The sequence below is a fragment of the Penaeus vannamei genome, chromosome 17 (genome assembly GCF_042767895.1).
Source record: "Penaeus vannamei isolate JL-2024 chromosome 17, ASM4276789v1, whole genome shotgun sequence".
NCBI lineage: Eukaryota > Metazoa > Arthropoda > Malacostraca > Decapoda > Penaeidae > Penaeus > Penaeus vannamei.
This window is the reverse complement of record NC_091565.1, coordinates 19,961,679-19,976,678: the sequence shown is the minus strand read 5'-3', so window position 1 is coordinate 19,976,678 and position 15,000 is coordinate 19,961,679. Positions and strand designations below refer to the sequence as shown.

Here is a 15,000-nt window from a genome sequence, read left to right as displayed (position 1 = left end):
CACACATACACAGAACCCTCTTACAGTTTATAGAAAGCCTCCTCGTGACAAAGGTAATTCTTACAAGAAAAGATGCAGGAAGTACGCGGAGGAAAGTTCATACAAAAAAATGCGTTGGTCTCGTATAGCGCGGCCACCCTTTACTTCCGTCGCCTCCTCCGCCTGATCAAGCACTTTTGTCGTCCAGGAAGTCACAGCCATTGACCTTCCTTCTCTCACGTGCGTCTGTCTCGTGAGAGTGTACAGTACTGTTATTTGCATTTGTTGCGATTTATCCCAGCTTATTGATTATAACCTATGTTATTATTCTCCCAGAGAAATGCCATTCAAAATGCATAGCGGCTCTTCGAATGGCATGAAATAAGAAGAGTGTGTACAAGCAACCGACAGCATCGTCCAGCTTTGGCGTCACCCTACCCGCACCTTGGCGATGGACAGGAAACGCCAGACATTGACCCTCACACCTTAGCCACTGTTGCCACCACCATCATCGCCTGAATGAAATAAGAACACCGCTTCGGCCATGTACACCATCATGAACAATATCGCCAATGCCGGATGTTACGTGGTGATAAGGATGTGCATATATAACGGGCGCGGAAGGTCGAGTGAGCACGTGGGACAGAGAATATCCAGAACGAGAACAGTTCTGAGGAAACGAAACCGCAGAGTTCTCCCGTCGACGCCGCGTCGTGGTTACGGACGTAGCCAAGAGTGACCTGTCCTGGGATGCCCTTCCGAGAACGTCTACGGGGATCTAGCTTTTGATTTCCTGCAAAACAAGATGACTAGTGAAGAGACGGCAGTTTTGTGTATTTTTATATCGCCTCTGGGAATGCTACTAAAACTGTAATGACATTTCTCGCCGAGTGTTTTTTAGTTCCTTTAGGGGCTCTGTTACGCGGAAGTGAGCGACCACCAAACTTTTCTCATAAACGTAAGCAAAAAGTCTCAAAAAAAGAAAAGAAAAAAAAAATGAAGGAAATATAACGCTAGTTTAACAGTTTATATTAAAGTGCACTTCATGTATTTATAAACATATCAGTTTACTGATATGCCAAAAGTTCATAAGATTTTGATGCACAGCACGAACTTCAAAAAGAATTTTGCTTCATATTATTCAGGAAATGTAACAGTAATAGTTACAAAGTTTCTGATATTATTACATATCACTTATTGGTAATTATTTTTAGAGCTTTAAAGGTCAACTCATACATCCCTGATCGTAGGAACGGTTTTGCGACAAGCTTGGAGGATGTCATTTTGGTAGAATCAGATGTAATGGCAAATATTATGCGGAGGAAATTATTCTCATCGCAAAGCTGCGCCTCCGTCTGGGGCAAGGGGTGCTTCTTTAGCAGGTAAATATATCAAGGTGGATAAGGAAGGGGGAGGAGGGAGGAGGATGATTTTAGCGTCCGTACAACGGCATCCTGGGAAGACGCTCGCGGCGGTGATCAGAAGGTCACGAAGGTCGCTCATTATAAGTGACATTAACGGGAAGGTCGCACTTAAGAGTTACCCGGGAGTCTTGAAGGTAGACGACCTTGCCTCAGAGGACCTGTGCGTTGGATGATTGTACGATCAGTATTTTTAACACCTTATTGTCGATGACGCTTTTCTTTTTCTCGTTTTAAAGGCATTTCCAGGAAAGGCGTGAGTGGACGAGCGAGGAAGACCCACAACACTATTCTTTTTTTTTATATATTTTTTGTCTAGTAACTAGTTCTCCGGGAGACAGGTGTGGAAGAAATTTTACTTTACTTCCTGAATCAAAGACCATGAATAGCACAGATGAACGGATGTGTTGAAGAAACTAACGTATGAAGGCGTACAAGCATGATATTTTGGCTATCATGATGTACAGAAATATATAGCATAAACCGGAGTAAACACAATAGAAGAAAATACAATAAAGAGAAAATGAAGAAAATGGATTCACAGAAGCTCCGTGAAAATTATTTTTTCTATTAGAATATACGTAAAATATAGTTGGATCTTGAGAAAACTATGCTTATTTACACACGCTATATAGAGTTTTGTAAATTACGAGAGAGACGGCTTTACAACTGCACTGAAGACATGATTCTTTTGTTCCCTCAGTGCCTGTCCCCTATAGAAACCACAGCTATTAATCTACGTTACGGTGTGACTCCTTCCTACTTGCGAATAGTTCGGCCTCGAGGCATTCGAATGGCTAGGGGTCTTTCATACTTTTCCTTTTTTTAATGGAAATTACTGAAAGTTTTGTTTTTTCGGATTGTGTTATGAATTTTACGGTATATGGGTACTGATAAAGAAGGTACAGTTATTTAATACAGTGTTGTGAAATAACATAAATAACCACAAGGATATGCACACAGCTTCTATAATTCGGAGTACGTATACAAGATAGATTTACTTGATTAAATTAACGTCTATTTTCCAACACGTATTAATTGACCTTAAGTACTCTCTTTCCTTTAAGTATGTATTTAAAGTTTGGTCATAATGGTTATGATTATAGGGCCTTTCCCCTATTTATTTTCTTGGCGGCTTAATTGGTTATAGAAGGTAAGACAAAAGGTAAATACTGATGAAACAAATGGTTGCGGTCAGGAAGTCCACCAAATGCTTCAGTCCAGGTACTGTTATATGACGTTAACTGCATTTTATGGAGTGACGTGATATGGGTATACTTAGGTCTTTGTTACGGATTATTACGAGATATATATAATTATAAAAAAAAACAATGCCTTTATAACAGTCTAATGATATACCTAAATTGTTCTGAAGAAGATGCATGTACTATTTTGAGAGTTAACTATCTACTTGGCCACTGTACCCATGGATAATTAAAGCAATTAATGTGTCTAAACAACAAAGATGCTAGCTTCAAGAACTAACGCTAACATTCGTCTACGAAGGTATACAAAGTAAAAAAGTACGATAAGCGAGTCCAAGAATCTAATTACAGCGAGAACAAATAACATGTCGACTATAAATTCCAGAAGAGACCAAGACTTCAACTAGAGCTGAGGCGCTACAGGTAACAGCTGGTCCATGACATTGGAAGGCGACGTCGACCTTGCCATTGAACTTGAGAGTGGGGCTTCACACGCAACCAAAGGAAAGTCAGGCTCCGCCCCTTCCCTCCCTCCTTCCACCCTTCTCCTCTCCCCTTCCCAGCACCTTCTGGCCTACCTTCCTCCATCCTCAACACCCTTTGAACACTGTCACACCACGGACAGTCTGTCACTAACGTCCCTCTTCCCTCACCGTTCCCGGACCCTTATGGCATTTGCTTCGTCGTTCAGCTATAAGTGAGAGTGATTTCTCCGTGCAGCGTCGTCGTTATGCTCCATCACTGCACTGTCATGACGCTATCGACGCAAGCCACTTAACTCTTAACGTAATGGAGCCATGATCAGCATGCTACCACGGTGGTTATTACCGTGGTCACTTACTTCAGGCAGTTCTATTAGAAAAGGCAATAAAAAGCAGTATTCACCTTCTCTCCTCGCACTACCAGAAATTATTGTCACTGCTCCCTCCTCTCCCCGTTATGTTTAGTGTTTTTTTTTTCTCTCTCTCTCTCTCTCTCACACACACACGCGCGCGCGCGCGTGTAAAATAAAATGACATACGAGCAAAAATCCGGGTCTGTATTTTCTATTTTTTTATCTATAAATTGTTGTGTACATGTGCAATTGCAGTAGTAATAACGTCTAACATATGAAGCTATAATTTCGAAATATGCAAATGAAGCTGGCTTTGACCTTGGGCGTCCTTAACGTCTTGCAGGGTCGCCTTGCCTCTGGACGTTTATTTTTTTGTTCTTGGCTGTACGTGAAGGTTCCTGTGCCGGCGTGTGCAATCATCCTTCCCGGGGGATAGCTGCAGCGCCACTGTCACGTCCTGATGTTATCTGAGCCTGGAGTACCTTTCCATTTTTTTGCGATTGCTTTGGGTTTTGACGAATCTCTCGGCGGTCAGAATAACACCAACATAATCTCTTTTTCTCCGTGCATGCTGAGACGTCAGTATCGCATCTGTTGTTAACTTTACTTTTCTCGATATATTATTGGGATGAGGATCTTAGTATATAGAACAGAAGAAGGAAAAGAAGAAAAAATCAGTCTTTCCACCCATTAACATGCTCTAAGTTCTCCGTTGGTACCAATTATCGTCTGCGCTGACAAGCGCTTGTGGTACGAAGGTACTCCATTACCATTATCTCGGTGAATATATACGTAGCCCAACAAATTATACTGAGATTGGACGAAGTAAACTTGAGACAAGGAGTTGGATAATGCTAACTGTGAGAGAATGTTTAAGGGGTTTTATATGATAATCTAATGAACTCAAGAAATGCCATCTGCGGAAGCTAAAGGAAAGAGTTTGGGAATATTTCCAATGACTTTATTTAGTTCAGCAAAGCTAGAAGATGGGTAAAATCAAGGGAAATGAATATAGGTAGAATCTTAACAGAGAAGAGGTCGTATATAGGGAGAAGAACGGTTTTAAGACAAACACGGCAAACCGCAGGAAACAGTCACGGGAAAGCAAATACAATGTGATGAAACACTTTTTCCTTCCCGCTTTAATGACGACTCGTAGGGGGTTAGTCTCCGTAGGGGGGGGGGAGGTCGATTTCTTTCACCACAATGGTGAATAAGAGACGAGGGGTTTCCGCAGTATTTCCAAATAAAAGAAGAGAAATATATATATATATATATATATATATATATATATATATATATATATATACATATGTATCTATATATATGTCTAAAAATTTACACACACACACACACACACACGCACACACACACACACACACACACACACACACACACACACACACACACACACACACACACACACACACACACACACACACACAGTTAAATTAATTCCAAATCTGATAATATCAACTAAGCAAAGTGCATACAGAAACACCGGACGTTTAAGGTTTACCGCCAACCGGAAAATTTTCGAGCGAAGGAAGGAAAAATATCACCAGGAAATAAAAGAAAGCGAGGCGTGGACACTAAAGAGTCACCGGGGCGTGGCAGGTAGCTTCGCTCGCTTAGAAATTGCGCCTCCCCATTCTTTTTTATGACTCGAGATATCAAAGGAAATCGCACCTCCCGGACCGCCACAAGGAGCGCCTGGGAGCTGATGGCCCGTTACCTCCGCCGATTAACTCGAGTCTAAATGTGGGAAGAAACGTGTCATGAAGGGTAGGAGTTGAAGTGGGCGTTTGGGGCGACGTCGGCGGGAAAAACTCGTATTCATGGGAAGTTTCTCGTTCGGTGTCGATGCGACGGTACTTAAGGACGAGGCTGGACTGCTCGGAGGAAATGGGCTTACCGGAAGGAGACGTTCTCAGAGGCAGGAAGATGGACGGCTGTTTGGCTGTGCGAGTTCAAGACGCTGATGGACGTAAGAGGAAATTTTGGGCCCGGGTAAGAGGTGGGGTGGGGGTTTGGGCGGGGTTGTGGCTTGCGAGAAACGGGGGTTTGATAGCAGAGGGTGATTCAAGACCTCGAGCACTGCGAATGTTGAGAATCTTTTTTTACTTCTTTTTTAAGAAGATATTGCCTGAAAGATTTCTTTCGGCGGTAATTTGGAGGAAATCATGAAGTCTGCGTGGCTTTTGGAAGGTATCTTTTACTTCTTGCGATCTCAGTCAAACGGGAGAGGCAGGGATATAACTTCAACTGACAGACGTAAGGGAAAGAATGTGAAATAAGAAAGGGAGGATATACTATGGACGGGCATCAAAAAGAAAATGTGCATATCGATTTAGATGTGTCAACCTTCACAAATCGTGACGAAGGTAGTGGCTAGGCTGTCCTCACCCTGCGGTTGTTGCTTTCTGAATCTGATTTGTTTCTTGTCTCTTTTTTTCTTTTATTTTTCTCTCTCTTTTATTTATTTTTCTATTTATTCTTTTGCTTACGATTTTGTATCGATTTTAATAGAGTTAAAATTGCATTCGAGCGTTGTACATTAACAGCGAAAAATACTGTTTACTAGCGGGTTTCGGTACAAAACATCAGATTCCGACAATGCCGACCCCCCGTTCCCAAGCCCGCATCATCACAAAAGCCGACTGCATTGTCTAGCCACATGTTGGTGTCAATAACCATCTTGCGCAAATCCCGTAAAGTCATGCCGTAAACAGTTCGAGAAATCATTGTGAAGATACACATTTATTTGATATATGGGGATGCATTTGTCCACGTTTGATTGGAAACGGAAAATTAGAGAGAGAGAGAGAGGGAGAGGGAGAGGGAGAGGGAGAGGGAGAGGGAGAGGGAGAGGGAGAGGGAGAGGGAGAGGGAGAGGGAGAGGGAGAGGGAGAGGGAGAGGGAGAGGGAGAGAGAGAGAGAGAGAGAGAGAGAGAGAGAGAGAGAGAGAGAGAGACAGAGAGAGAGAGAGAGAGAGGGAGGGAGAGGGAGAGGGAGAGGGAGAGGGAGAGGGAGAGGGAGTGAGTGAGTGAGTGTGAGAGTAAAATGACCGTCATCGCAATTATACCGGATCCACCACACATAACGCCATGTGGAGAGTCTTTGATAGGGCACTTAACTACAATGACAGTTTAAAAATGATATTTCTTGCCGCTTCACCACAGATACGTTTTATTGCGCGTCCTGCGGGTCTGATTCGTTAGCGTCAACTTCCCCGTTGCTGGAGCTGCATATCAAAATTTGCTAGTAAACTCATCTTTATATGACCGAGGGGCGTTATTATGACAAGCTTTAAGAAAGGTATTTGTAACTGTATCTTTTAACGCTACGCGGTTATGTATAGTGCGAGGTTATGATTTTTATATTGCGAATCTTAATAGTTTCATTTGGTTCATTAGAATGATTATAAAAATGGGAATTACCTTGTTCGTCCTTTCTTCAAGATAGACGAAGATTGAATCCTTCAATATTATGGATTTTTGGAGGCAATTTTGTATGAAGGATTTTCTTCTATTAAGGATGATCGAAGTGCCAATGTTTTACGTATCAGTCCGAATAACATCAAGGGCTGACAATATCCATGCTTCCTTAGCATCACGTCCTTATGCGGTCTCCATCTCCCCGTGACGCGGGTGCAACATGACCTCAGGCGTCACGATGAAAGGTACAGTTAAGCGCATCTAACATCGGGCTCAACAGTGGAAATAAATTGTTCATGTGGTTTTGGTTTTAAGTCTTCCTATACGTAATCGGATTTACCAACCTCGGCGTTTAACTGCACGTTCATGGTATGATAACTACCCGGCAACGCAGCACGATCTCCACCAGGAAGTCTGCCTGGTGCCACGTTGAGTCTACCCTGTAATGGTTTGACCCCAAATGGTACTTCTTGTTGAAGAAATGGTACGGTTGGCCACCACAAACGATTCGGTGTAGAATGAAGAATTTGATTTGTGTGGCGAACCGTTAAAATTATATAAGAAATTCTATGTTTATCGCAGCCGTTGCTTACAACTAAAGGCATCAGTAAAATGATGGTATTTGATCATGTGTAAGAATTATCTTAAACGTAATGAAGCATATTTCGTCAGCTTCAATTTTTTGTATCACGGTAGAACTGAAAAAAATCAGCGGCCGTGACACTAACTATAATTACAACTGCTGGATCTCAGTGTAAAATTAATGCCATCATCTCAGCAACTACCATGACAAACGCATTATCTAGACTCTAAAGCGTCGTAACCGTGAAGGAATTACATGTACCACTGTCACTCACCCCTTCCCTTGTCCTCTCACCCACGAGATGCTATCTCTTCCTGGTGATTTTATGGCTCATCTATAGCGCTCCTTATTGAATATTCAAAAGTTCTAAATTATTATTTTTTTTTTCGTTTATCGTCAAGGAGTTACATTAGCCCTTCCCATTCACCCCGGAAGTGTATCTTCTACGGGTACACATTTAAGACTTGGCGAAAAATTAACGTATGTAATCGTACATATGACCTTGTTCTGTACAGCTTCCGTATGTAGTGTATCTAGTGCGAATATATTATCTACTTTTGAAGAGTTAATTCAACATACCTTATATGCGACGCCGTATGAATTTGTCCAAAGCTCCTCCTGGAAAGGTAAAAGTAAGTATTGAGAAATAGGGTTAGATGTTCGTGTGAGTCAATAGTATTTATCATCAAAAGAAATTTATCTTATTATTTTTCTGTTAATTCAATTATACTTCCTTACTGTCTCAACTGTTTTTCTTTTACTTTTGCCATACTTTCTAAAGCATCCGTTATCAAACGTATCCAAATCTAACCACATGTATTTCCGTACCACAACACACCTTGTCCCCACTCCTTCAAGAAAGAACCGAGTGAGAAAGTTTTTATTTACGTTTTTTTGTCTTTGCTTTCGATTCGCCTCTTTGACCATGGGAATAACCGAAAAAAATGAACGAAACGTGTGGTCCACTTGTTATGTTCACCAATACGTTATTCCAGAGTGATTACGAAACACATTAAATGATTATTTGCATCAGTTACATCCAAGTATTCATTGAACACCTCAAAACAAAAGCTTTATTCAGTGGCCTTTCTCGAAGATGGCAGTTCGTGCGTCGTCCCACAGAGCCGTAGGGGCGGCGGGCGGTCTGGAGGAAGGAAAGTCGCGGAGCGGAACAAGCCAACCCTCCACACTTCACGCCGCTGACCGCTGGCTTCACTTTTTATCCGTTTTGTAAGAGGATTTTACCCTTTTTCCCTCTCAATGTGGATAAGGGAGAATGATGTGGGAGTTGGTGTCCTTGGATACTCGGATTAAAGAAGGATTTGAGTAGAAAAAGGAGATGGAAGTGACGTTGGCTTAAGATGCTCGTGGCCTGATCTCGTGGTTGGGTACGCTGAGGCGTTTGACAAATCTCATTACCGCGAGAGGTGGCTGTTTAATGGAACTTACCATTTTTTATGAAATGGGTGCTTATCGATAATAACATCGGGATATACGAACGTTTTTGGTTTTCAGTTGTACCATATGCGCCTGTAGTGAAATAGCAATAGCATATAGAATCATACATTTCTCAGCAGACAGCATTTATAGAAGTTACAAAAATAATACTAACTTCAGACGGGAGAAAAAAAAAAACTGGTCTGCAGAGAAATGTCTGCGAGTTCATGAACCCGAAAGGAATTACACGCGACAGAAAAGCGAACGAAAAATAAAGTAAAAAAAGTAGGGGTGAAGAAGGGCGGCCGTGGCGGAAATACCAGTATAATCTGCGAGTTTAATGGCCGGTGCGACTTCGCTCTTTACTCCAAACGTCCTTGATGAAGGTCCGCAAGAAATTATTGGTGTTCGTAATGGATGTGAGAAAAAAAAATCCTCTCTTGCGCTGTAGTTGCTTTTAATTTTGGGAAGTTTTCACACTTTTACGATGTACTTAATTGTATTTTTTGAAAATGCCTCTTGATTTTTGAAGGATAATGACCGGATATTTCATTGAATCTTACATTTTAATGGAGTTTAGTAGAGAGAAAAAAAAGTAGTTGAATAAAAAAAAAAAAAAAAAAAAAAAAAGAATAGCCGTATCGTTTCCGTGAGTTCGCATAGCCATGTATTTCACTTATTCGATTATTATTATCACTTGTCTTTTCTTGTGGATGTTCACAACTTAAGGAAGTCGTCTTAACGCAGTAATATTTGACGGTGAATGACTGCAGGATACGGTGCTATGTTCCGCCCAGTGAAGCGACCAGACGGAAGAAGGGTTGGTGTTTAGGTGGTTAAGTCTGTGGGATGAACACACGAGGCAGCTGCGGGGTGGAAATGAGCGGTGCTTGGAGGGAATGGGTTAATTTAGGGGGAATGATAGGATGGTGATGTTGGGGATGGTGATAGTGATGATACTTATTACTGATATTGTTAGTATCTTTATTACAGTAATTAACAATGTAAGGAACGGGTGATACTTTTTTAAATGCGGGAAATCCTATTGTAACGTTCATCCTCGCGTCGTTAGTCAGCCTTGGATGAAAAAATGGGATCCCAATGCTTCAGTGCATCTTCATGAATGGAGCGCAGCGCATGCGCTAGTTCCCGTTTTACACCTTGTCTTGCAGTGGCTCCTTGCAACGTTGCAAACATTTTACTGAAGCTTTGGCAACAGTTCCCCTCGGTCAGTTTCACGGCCCTGATTTAGTCTCGTTTGATTTATGTAGACAGTCGCGCGCGCGCGCGCGCACACACACATGCATATATACGTGCAAATATCATATATATATATATATATATATATTATGTATATATGTATGTATGTATATATACATATGTATATATATGTACACACACACACACACACACACACACACACACACACACACACACATATATATATATATATATATATATATATATATATATATATATATATATATATATATGCGCGCGCGCGCACACACACACACACACACACACACACACACACACACACACACACACACACACACACACACACACACACACATACACACACACATACACACACACACATACACACACACACACACATATATGTATATGTGTGTATAAACATATACATCGTATATGTGTAGACAGACAGAAAAGTCGATGGACATAGAAAGATTGACATACAATTCCTGCTTTTTCTTTCATTCAGCTTTGCGCACCTAATGAAATATCCAAGAAGACTTTCCAGGCCGCCCTCGAGCGTGGGAAAGGCGTAATTCTACGACACTCGAGACGGCGGAGAACCGGCATCTCGTCCCGTGAACAATGCGACGGCGGTGATGCGCAACAATCTTTAAGTGGCATTCCTCGTGCTTTTGTTAGTCGTCCCTGCCTCGTCTCGCCCGCTTCCCTTCGACACTCACGTCTGACATCTCTCGCCCTGACGTCTCACTCACTCGAGAGCTCAGCGCCTTGTCCCTTCTCCTGCGTCTGGGAGTAGTCTTATGCCTAGGATGATTTTTGACTTCGGTTGTGCATTTTTAGCATCTAAAGGAAGGTGTGAAAGTGATATGTATATGTATATGTGGTGTGTGTGTATAAAATACCAATTAATTAGCAATACAAGTGGGTAGATGAAACAGCACTTTGTCCTGGGTCCTGGGGCCTTTGGGAGTATTCCGAACTGGTCATGTTCTGAGGAGAGTGACTGTGGAAGTTTATTGTTTCTTTCCACGATCCCTGTTTCACGTAACAGGGATATATCGACACACTTGTTACACGGTAGCCAAACCACATGGACAATGCGCAGTGATCATGCGGTGGAACCCAGCGGGAAACGTATCATTCAAATGGAACTGACACACGCCTAACAAATCGCTTATGGCAATGGCCGATTCGTTTCGGCTTTTCAATCACACGTCGAGACGGAAGAAAGACATCGGGTACTGTCAGTCGTAGAAGTGTGGTAAATCTTAAGATATCCCGAAAGCACATTTATATAAACCCCAAAGTTCACAACTTTTCCACAAATAACCAGAAGCAATTTCAAAACGGCAGTACGAAAATCCCCATCGAGGAACACGTAAATACCAGTAATGAGGGTGGTCGGGTGCATCAACTAGGCACAAGGACGCGCAGGTGCCTGCGTTGGCCTGCGTCGTAACGGCCCCATGTGCTCGTCGCTGCTTCCGTTGGCCGCTCTCAAATTACCCGTTAATGACCCCCGAGCCGCTACGCCAACAACCTTCTGACGGTCGTTCAATGTTTGGGTCCTTTGATGGTCACCTGATTTAGGTTTTATGGCCACCTGATTGCTAGAGGGGGAGGAGTTCGAGGTTGTATTCTATTGCGTGCGTGTGTGTGTGTGTGTGCGCGTGTGTGCGTGCGTGCGTGCGTGCGTGCGTGTGTGTGTGTGTACGTGTGTTTGTGCGTGTGTGTGTGTGTGCGTGTGTTTGTGCGGGTGTGTGTGTGATCATGTAAGAACATAAGTACGATTTAAACATACTAGTCGGATTATATGCACATTTCCTAAGGATATACATGAATATAACCATTTTTCTTGGGGCGACCTTGAGAGGGCGGAGGCGAGTAATAATCACGCTGACCGCATCTTCCTCCCTCCGCCCCTACATTTTCCTCGTCCCGGTTATTTCCTTCCTTTCGGCTCGCGACGGCGGTTAGACGACTCCACCGCACGCCTTCCCTTAATCGTCCGAAAAATCAAAACAGTCCGCCTCTGAAGTCTATTTTGCGATATTCGAACATAATTGCTATTATTGCTTGCCTTCCTACTAGATTCTCAGAGCAGCTTTATGATATTGCTTGAAAATCAGTTTTGATTTTTTACGAAAATTAAAAGGCTTAACGATTAATAAGAAGCCACAGCCCGTCGACATTATCATACCAGGCCTCGGTTAAGTATCGAGACGGCCAGAAGGTAGTCATTAATTTTCCATCCCATTGTTCTAACGATAACTGGAAACAGGATATACTTACTATCTCAGGTAATTGTGTATGATCCATCTCCAGTTTTATTTATGAACGCGCATTATGTGTGTGTGTGAATAAAATCCATATTGAATGCATTACACACATTCTAATCCCGAAAGACCAATTATTGACTCAACATGTAATTTATTTCATGAAATACTTAGTAGCTTCAGGGTCATGTTATCGTTTCAGAGATGTTAACATGGATGCCAATTGTTTAAAACCCGGAAGGAAAACATTTCGTTTGCTCTAAGAGGAATCTAATGGGAGCGCAGAAAGCAGAGAGAGAGCGAGCGAAAGGGGATATAAAACGAAACGGGCTCTAAGGGTGAAAGGCCTTGTGATCCATCATCATCCCTCATGCATGGCGGTATCCTGCTGGGAAGTCTTCCGTCTCCTTCTCTTGCGCGCTTCCCCTCAACCGCGAACATCCAATTACTAATCGATCAGTCATGACTATTCGAGTTGGATTTGAGGCAATCGTGGACTCGCGACCACATATCGCTAGTCATACTAATGAGGAGAAAGAAGGAAGTGAGCACCCTGGCGTCGGACATGTGGACAGCTGATTGAATGGCCACCTGGGTTCGTCTCAGGGGCTGATATTATTCAAATGTCCCGTAATGTTTGGATGAATATGTATGGCAGTAATCCCGAAGCTTACTGTATGGTAATTACGTTATGAATTTTGATTGGACGTACCTCTTCTTCATGTGATCCTACGGTAAGATGCATGGCCATACAATGATCATGAAAGATATTATACTGTATTCTGATGATTTTTATTTAATCCCTTTTACAACAGAAGTTATAAAATCAGACGCGTTGAATTACAAGTAAACAAATTAGAAACATAAATCTTTGTGACGAAATTATTAGCAAAAAGAGTCAAGTTATGGACAATAAAGTTGTAATCCATCGAGTGCAAGTGCTGAACTCAAGTAATGGACCATAAAACTCGGCACAGGAGCTCAGCGGCAAGATGTTCTCACATTATTCATTGCCGATTCCCACCACCAAGGAAGTCCACTGACCCTACTTTCTCACGACATGCTCTCTCTCTCTCTCTCTCTCTCTCTCTCTCTCTCTCTCTCTCCCTTTCTCTCTCTCTCTCTCTCTCTCTCTCTCTCTCTCATTTCCTTAGCCATTCCATGATTTAAAAAAAAAACATCAAGAGGATGATGTTAGCCTAATACACCTTTGTTTTATATGTGCATGCTCGGCACAAGAACAGGATGAAGTCTTTAATTTACAAGACAATGACAGTTTATGTAGTCTTGGGCCAGTATAGTATTTCGCCAAGTACAAAATGTATTTTTGCACACAGTCATTTCCTGCGCACGCAACGGGTTTTGTAACTTTTCGTGCTGTGTTTACCAGTTTCACGAACGCTGGTGACACAAGAGTAATTAGAATGCATGTTTTGTAGTATGACTTCCCTTGCAAATTGTCTACTCGCGTGTAAATGACTTCCGCCAACGTCAAAGCTCGTTGCTGGTTAAGGTGTACTGAAATGATCTTTGAGCCTTTATCAAGATTGTCAGGTCATTTTAGCTGAACAAACGAATCAAAATTGCTTTGTAACTTGCTTGTGTGTCTAGAATATGGACAGGGGTATGAATGTGATTGTTTGAGAACGTTTAAGACTATTTGTTCAAGGTGATGGTCAAACGTTTAGGGAACCCTACAGACGAAAGATATGCCGAGATGGAGATATAAATTGTTGAAGGAGACTTATGAACTTTGCAACTCTAGATAAACGAAATATCTCATCTATCGATTTCTTGCCGTTGAGCTTGAAATCATGATTATCTAAAATTACACTCTTTGATAATACAAATCCACCATAATCGGGAAAATTACCATCATAATTCATCTGCAGACAGAGATTGGCAGAAAAACCTCGACTTGTTAAGAACGGCCGTGAACTAGACTCGTCTAACCTTTGACTTTGAATGGGATAATCTCCGCTCAAGCCTTTACGCATCAGTGCGTGATCACTTCGGCCATTTGGAAAAAAGGTAAATTGCAGTACATTTAGACTGTTACATTTCAAGTAGAGAAGTCATTCTACAGCACCATGTGTTCACCATGACCTCGACTTGCCGGTCTGGATCCCTCTTGTGTGTACCGTGTTCGCCAATGTATGCCCAGTCTCAACAAAAGAGCCATCCAATTAAGTCTTCAGAGACTTGGGTGAAAGAAAATAATTTTTGAAATCCTTTAATTGAAAGATCATGTAATATAGATTTTAATGTGAAAAGTTTGTATGTACGCTGTGAAATTGAAATGGAGAAAAAGTGAGAATAAGTATCCATATGAAAGTAATGGAAATAGATAAATAAATAAATATAACAATAAATATTAGTCCCAAGATTTAGTCGTATTAAAAAAAAAGAAAGTTATACCGAGGTACGCACCCCCTGGCTAGGTTTCTCATGCCCAAAGTCCTCTCAAGTCAACCTCCCCCCCCCCCCCCCACTCACACACACGTCCCCCCACGTTCGACGCCTCCCGTGTGTGCGGGGTGACTCACGGTCTAGTTTTTGCCCAAGTCTTTTTGTGCTCTTTTGCATTGGGCCAGTCACGCCCA

The 15,000-nt window shown here is 42.1% G+C and overlaps 1 protein-coding gene across 1 annotated transcript in view; it reads right to left on the bottom strand.

Moving 5' to 3' along the window:
- Positions 1-15,000, bottom strand: part of tnc (tenectin) — a 78,840-nt gene that overhangs the window by 35,668 nt on the left and 28,172 nt on the right. Inside the window, exon 2 of the mRNA XM_070132048.1 lies at positions 8,040-8,078. The gene's annotated coding sequence lies outside the window, so the exon portion shown is untranslated. The remainder of the gene's footprint in view (positions 1-8,039; positions 8,079-15,000) is intronic.